The sequence below is a fragment of the Cryptomeria japonica genome, chromosome 7 (assembly GCF_030272615.1).
Source record: "Cryptomeria japonica chromosome 7, Sugi_1.0, whole genome shotgun sequence".
Taxonomy (NCBI): domain Eukaryota; kingdom Viridiplantae; phylum Streptophyta; class Pinopsida; order Cupressales; family Cupressaceae; genus Cryptomeria; species Cryptomeria japonica.
In genome coordinates this window covers 216,076,043-216,083,841 of record NC_081411.1, presented here as the reverse complement: position 1 = coordinate 216,083,841, position 7,799 = coordinate 216,076,043, and positions in this window count along the sequence as shown.

Below are 7,799 nucleotides of genomic sequence, written 5' to 3'. Positions count from 1 at the left end.
TGGCATTGGAGATGCTATTGTAAAGCAATACAAGTCTTTTGGATTAGTATAATCCTCATTGTAAGTCAGTGTGACTTCTCATTGAGCAGTGAGCTCTAGGCAATTGGCCTTCCTACATGTGCAGGCCCCTATTGTAAGTAATATTCTCTTATTGGCCAGTAAGTGAATATTGTGGGTCACAAATCCCACCGAGGTTTTTCCCACACCGGGTTTCCTCGTTAAACATCTTGTGTTATGGTGTTCTTTTCATGTGGATGTTTTTGATTCTGTTTATTACATTAATTCTTGCATACCGGTATACTGCTACTTTATGTTCTACATGTTTTAACTTAAGAAAATTTGAACACCGGTTAGATACTGATTCACCCCCCCCCCCCCTCTCAGTATCTGTGGGTACCCTAACAATTGGTATCAGAGCCAAGTTCTCTATTTTCAGAAGCCTAACAGCTTGAGGAAGATCTTGACACCGGTAAAGATGGAAAATCTGATGAAGCAATTTGAAGGAGCTCTTACTGACTATGATGCAGAGAAGTTGAAAAATATCAAATTAGAAGATGATTTAAGAGAAACAGGATATCATTCAAGCACTTCAAGAAAATCTTACTGTTACAAGAAATAAGAGAAGAGAACTTTGTGAAAAATTGCAAAATGAGAATGATGAAAAGGAATCACTTAATGATATGATAAGCAAGTTGAAACAAGAGATCATGACAACAAAAAATGAAATGCAGGATATGACTATGAGATTTTGCAAAGAGATTGAGGACCGAAAGAAGAATGAAGAAGAATTGACCAGAAGACTAAGTGATGCAGCAAATGAGAACACAAGACTTAGCTATGAAAATGACATGTTGAAGACAGATCTGATGCATACTCAGAATGACTCAAATGAACTAATGAGACAAAAAGAAATCTTGGAAAGGGAATTGGAAACTACAAATCAACATAAAGAAAAATTCAAGAAAAGCTCATAAGAACTTGGTACCATATTGAAGAATCAAAAACCCAAAGGTGACACTTTTGGAATTGGCTTTGAAGTTGGAGAAAGCTCCGGTACTGCAAATACTCAGGATCACAGCAAACCGGTAAGACCACCTAATACTTATAAATTCAATGGAAAATGTTTTAACTATAATAAATATGGTCATAGCGCAAATGAATGTAGATCTAGGAATTATCAGAATATCAATCCACCCACCGGTCAATGCTCCAAATGCAACAAAGTTGGTCATAACTCTGAAAACTGCAGAATGAATGTGAGATGTTATGTTTGTGGAAGATTTGGACATCTATCTAATCAATGCAAAATACAAACCGGCATAGGTTATGGGAAAGCTATTAAGAAAAATAATGTAACTTGTTATGCATGTAACAAGATTGGGCATATTGCTAAATTTTGTAGAAGTAAAGGTACACTGGTAGACAACAAAAGTGCTAGCTTGAAAGGTAAAGAAAAAGTTGAAGAGGTTAAGCAAGAATTCTCAAAGCAATGGATTAGAAAAGCTAATCTAAATATTGGGAATACTCCTCCACCGATAGAACCAACAAATGCTCCACCGACAGGATAGAGTGATGCCTCACCGGCAGGACAGAGCAGTGCTCCACCGGCAGGAAGCTCTTCATCTAATTGAAGAAAATTGTCTTGAGGGTTTGGCAATCTAATGACACATGTGCTATTATTCCCTCGGTTAGAGATAAGAAGTTGAAAATCACTTATTACCGGCAAACAAAGTTAAGTGAATACTTAACCGACATGCAATTAATGTGGTAGATAGCGAAAAAGACTTTATAAAATAAGGTTTTGGCTCCATTTCATTTCACCGTGATTTCAAACTTTCAAAGAGCGCGAAGATTTCCAAGCTAAGGCATTTCGAGCAAGAAGCAAGCACACTCCAAGCAATCATCCATCCAAGACAGAAAAAGGTATTTTATCATGGCATCCACCTCTGCAATTGAATACATAGCGAACCCTACTGTTGTGGAAGTAATTAAAAGACCTAGGCCCGTATTTCAGTTGGTCCCCAAAATAGCAAAGAAGGATGATACCTTAGGTGCATTTTCTCAAATCCCTAAAGGTGTTGTATATGCTGAAGACCCTAGAATGTATATTCACTGCAATATTGAAGAGTTAGGAGACGAGGAAATCAAAACCATGTATAAAACCAAGATATGTGATGATACCAGCAATGTTAAAGCTGAACACAAAATCATTGAAACCCTAGGATTCACAGAAATCCTTAGTATTCCTAAATTTCCTAAGGATGTGATTAGGATAGTGTTAAGCAGAGTTCATGGAGAATTTTTCTGGTTAGATGCAATTCATAAGATCACCAAGCAAGCAGTAAAGGCTGTCACAAGGTTACCGGCCACCGATAAAAGACCAGACAAAAACAAGAAAGTTTCAAATGATTTAGTCATAGACCTAAGAGGTGCAACATTTGATAAAAGATCTTTAAGGGTTAATGATGTAAAGGATACAAATGTAAGATTCATAAGCATGATATTAGGTTACAAAGCCACTCATGCCAATAGACTTAACTCAGTTTCAAGTTTATGCATTAAGAGTGCTTATGACATGATAATAGACAATGCAAAAATTGACATCTGTGAATGGTTAAAGGATGAGCTGATAGAAAACCTTGGAAAGATAAAGAAGGATAAGAAAGGAACCTTCAGATTTGGAAATCTGTTAGTGTGTTTAATGCTTCATATAACAAAACAAGTTCCCGGTATAGGATATAAAGAACTTGGATATGACATACCGGTAGGAAAGCAACTGACAGAACTGTTCAATACAATGGGTGAGAATAAGGAAAACAACATTCATGACTTTTTCCAAGCACTAAAGACAAAAATGAAGAAAAGGACAAGGTTATCTCAGGAAATTGTAGATAAATACAAAGATGATATATGCTTTTTTATCAAAAAGGATGAAATATGGATGGAAGCAGTCATCCCAAGGACAATCTGGGTAACAGAAATGGTCTATGAGACAGATGACCACATAGTTGAAACTTATGCCAAAGCACTTCTGGAAGCCCCCAATGAACCTAAGGAGGAAGCATTTGGTAGTGCTGAAACAATAGAAAAACAAATACAGTCCAAGAAAAGAGTGAAGAAGGTAGAGGCATTTGTGAGAAAAGGATCCAGACAAGCAAAAGCCATTAAGGAAGATGTATTAAAGAAAACCGGCATAACTGAATATGAGTTGGCAGCCCCACAACCTGAAGCTCATCTATCACCGGTAGGTACTTTTTCGGAAGGAGACATGCCAGCAACCTTTAAAAGAGTTGTTAGGAAAAGAGATCCCTCACCGGCAACCACTCCTTCACCTAGAAGGACAAGGAAAAAGCAACAAGCTGTGAGATCTCCAGTCAGAAAGGTCACACCTAAAAAGAAGCTGACTCCTAAGAAAAAGAAAAAGGAAAAAACTGACTTGGCACCTCTAGACATTTTGTTAAATGAGATCACAGAGGAAGGAAAACTGAAGAACATAGGGAAAATTTATGACACCCTATCGGCTGATGAGAAAGGGCAAGTTGAGGAGAGTGTAATATTACACATGGATATGTTCAAAAAGTTTTTGATGGAAGTCATAAATGAAATTCCTAATGACTTATACAAAAGACTTGAGGCCAGAAGGCAAGGAGTAATTGAACTGGACAAGAAAATAAAAATAGAAAAACTACTTGTTGTATATCCGGTAAACTCCCCAAAAGAAATTGATGATCTGATAGCTTAGGCTAACCGGATAGTTTTTTCCACTGCACACCGGCATATTTCACTGATGGCAGGTAGAGTTACAGAAGTTTCAGAGGAAACAGAAGATGGTTGGAACATATTTTTGGTTGAAAAAGAGAAACAAGAAGAATATAGGAATCCCAAGCCTATTAAGGTATATCAAAAGGATAAGGACAAAGGGAAAGGCAAAATTGGTGGACCTCCAAGCATAAAGGTTAAAGATAACCTACCTCCACCTGTAAAAATTACAATCCCTGAAAACCAACCGGCAGCTGAAAGCATGGATGCAGAGGATAGCAATACAAATCCTGAAGTCCTATACACTGTAAATGTTGATACCCAAAAGATCAACATAACAGTTGATAAAGACACAAGTGAAAAATCAGATATGGCTAAAGAGCCTCTGGTAACAGGAGATACAGAGCAACCGGCAGAGGATATAGGGAAAAAGATGGAATCTGAGGCACAAACAGAGAAACTGACAGAGCTAAAGGCTCCGGAACAGATGCCACCGGTAAGCAATGAAGAAGGAAAACCAGTGCTAAAGGAAATGTAGACACAAACTGACCTGCCAGAGGTCAATACAAGCATGGTCACTTCCACCGGTACTCAGTTTGTTGGGTCATCATCAAAGTCAACAAATGTGACTGAGGTATTACTTGAATCTATCAAGAAAATAACTGACTATAGTTCACAAGCTTACAAAGCAATAGATGATTCAATACCAATTTTGAAGATAATTGCTCCTGATTGTAATATAGATCATAAAGATTCTTTAGGACAGTTGGATACATTATGTAAATACATTTCTAGAAATATTGAGAAAATAAAGGAAGAATCTGTAAAGGACATTGTAGAAAAGGAGAAATAGAAATTCTTTGAGGAAGAAATAAAGAAGTGTAACAGAGACTTTGACACACTTCTACCAGAACTGTGTAGTTTGTTAAAAGAGTATAAAAACCTATATAAAGACACATGCAAAACAAACTTCCTGACTGTAGATATTGACAAGAAAATAAGCAAGACACAGGAAGAGATAAACAAGCTTGCAGACAATTTTGTCAACTCACCGGATTCACTATCTGTTTTTGAAGATAAGTTAGCAAATTTTGAGGCAGAATTACTTAAACAGGAAAGAGGGAAAGAGACAATAATAAACAAGGCAAAACACTTGAGATCTAAACTGAGTCCAAGATTGGACTATCTAGCATCTCTGCGGAAGGAAATCTCAGAGGCATTAGCACAGGGAAGTAAAACACCGGCAGAACAATTGCAACATCTCACTGATACTGTGAAGAGGACTGAAACCGCAATAAAAGATAGCAAAAAGTTTATGGACAGTATAAACTTAATTTTGGGCGATCTTTTTCAGATAATAACTACCCAACTACAAGGTTGAGGATATGGACCGGTATAACTACAAACTCTACTAACATCTTGACAACCTTTGTCATTGATGCCAAAGGGGGAGTAGTAGGATGAGAAAGTTCAAAGACAGGAATCATATGCTCAGGGGGAGCCCTTCATATTTTTGGTAATTTTTTTTTTTGGTCTACACATTTTGAAATTTCTCATGAGTGTTGCCATCAATGCCAAAGGGGGAGATTGTTGGCATATGGACACTCCAATGAGACATTGTGTGTGATTGAAGGTTTTGTCATTGATGGCAACCTTGCAATCATATGGCACCGGCAAGACATCATACCGGTAAAGCATTACACAAGCATGATAGTGCATCGGCATCAACAAGATCACTCTACACCGGCACCGGCACCAGCACAGAAGAAAAGATGTATACCGGCACCGGCACCAGCACAGAAGAAAAGATGTATACCGGCACAGAGGCCAACAGGATTTTTGATATGTAATATTTTGATTATTATTATAAGCCGACTTAGCAAATTGTAAAATGACTCTTGTATATAAAAGAGATCATTGCAAACATTTAAGAGGTAAGTAAGAAAACAAGAAGAAAATTATTAGGCAGACCTAATGTGCGAATTATAGGTCAAGGGTATATGTAAAGAACAGAGCTAGAATCAGAACTGAATCTGGCATTGGAGATGCTATTGTAAAGTAGTACAAGTCTTTTGGATTAGTATAATCCTCATTGTAAGTCAGTGTGACTTCTCATTGAGCAGTGAGCTCTAGGCAATTGGCCTTCCTACATGTGCAGGCCCCTATTGTAAGTAATATTCTCTTATTGGCCAGTAAGTGAATATTGTGGGTCACAAATCCCACTGAGGTTTTTCCCACATCGGGTTTCCTTGTTAAACATCTTGTGTTATGGTGTTCTTTTCATGTGGATGTTTTTGATTCTGTTTATTACATTAATTCTTGCATACCGGTATACTGCTACTTTATGTTCTGCATGTTTTAACTTAAGAAAATTTGAACACCGGTTAGATACTGATTCACCCACCCCTCTCAGTATTTGTGGGAACCCTAACACTGGAATGATGTTCTTGATGTTAGATGCATTTACCTTGTTTACTAACCCATTGATACTCTTCCGAAGGGCATCCCATGTCATGCGTTGGTATTCCACACTGCTCTTGTCTTCCACATCTTTCATCATTTGAGCCGACATAAATGGGGGAAAGTAAACACCCCCGCTTCTTCCAACACCCTTCTCAGCTCCTCTTACAGCACCTTCGCCATTCCCATTCTGAGATGGAGCAGGCACAACACCTGAAGTTTTCACTTCCACTGCCTCTTTGTCACTCTTGTTTCCAGAAGCCCCTTTACCACTTAATTTGTGCTTATTTATGTACATAAACCCATCAGGAAGCATGAGTTTTTGCATATAAGCTCGCCCAAATATTTTACAGTTATTTTTCATCAAGATTCCCTCAGGAGTTGGCAGATCCTGCTTCCATACTTTAATTCTGTTTTCTCAAAGGACAATCCTAAAAACCCATGCATTGCAAACAACTTTTTACACCTTTGTTGGTTGTGGTGGCGTCACATAAATTTTACATCAATAAATGAAGAACATGCCAATGCTTTTAATGCAACAGTAGAAGTCTATCTCTTATTCAATATCTCTAGTGAAACCCCCATGATCTTTTGTTGGAGTAGAATTTGTTATATTCTAGAAAGGGTCTTGTCCTTTGTTGATGGGATATTCATCTACCTCAAGAAATAACTGTTCTTTTCTCCAACAAGAAGTGGAACTAAATGAAGATCTAGCACCATGAAATGAATCCTCAAAAGGATTACTATAGTTAGTTTTGGTAGATAATGATCTGGGTAAATTACTAATGTGGCTTTAGGAAACATTATGTACTAGCTTAGCATTCTCTAACAACTTTGGTGCGACATGCTACATCCAATTAAGTCTCCATCGGTATCTCTATTGTGTTTATGGATTGGGATTCAATGTACTCTTTTTATACACAGATTTTACTTTCAACTGAGGAGGTTTGTATGTACTTGTCTTTCGATTGTATCCCTATTTCAAGAATTTCTTCTATCAACAAATCATTTGTTGTAAGTTGTACAAGTGGAAGCTTGAACATGCCTTCCATGCTAGCCTTGTTGATACATTCAACACCATCTTGTGCAACAAATCTTTAGAACTCCACTATTTCATTGAAGAGTGAGTAGTAGGGACAATCTAGGACACTTACAAAGGTTTTGCAAGAGAGATAAATAGACCTAAATATTATGGCTTAATAATGATCAATAGGTAAACAGATAAGAAACTCTCAATATAAAAATGACTTTCTCAATTGTCTTTACTAGAAATGGATAGATCTGCTAATAATGGCTTTATGACTGTATGTCAACTTTAGACTCAATCCAAGAAGAGCTAGAACTAATATGCGATATCTAGATTTATGATCTCTATAATATAACAATCCCATAATTATGTTTCCACGCATCTATACCACAACACAAACATCATGCTAGTGTTCAGCCATAGCAATTGATATCCTAATTATAGAATGTGAAATATGCACATAACTATGAATAAAGATTAAGAAAAACAAAGAAAATGCTTATTGCAAACATAAATGACTAATGGACAATAATTGAATTCATTGTAGATAGTT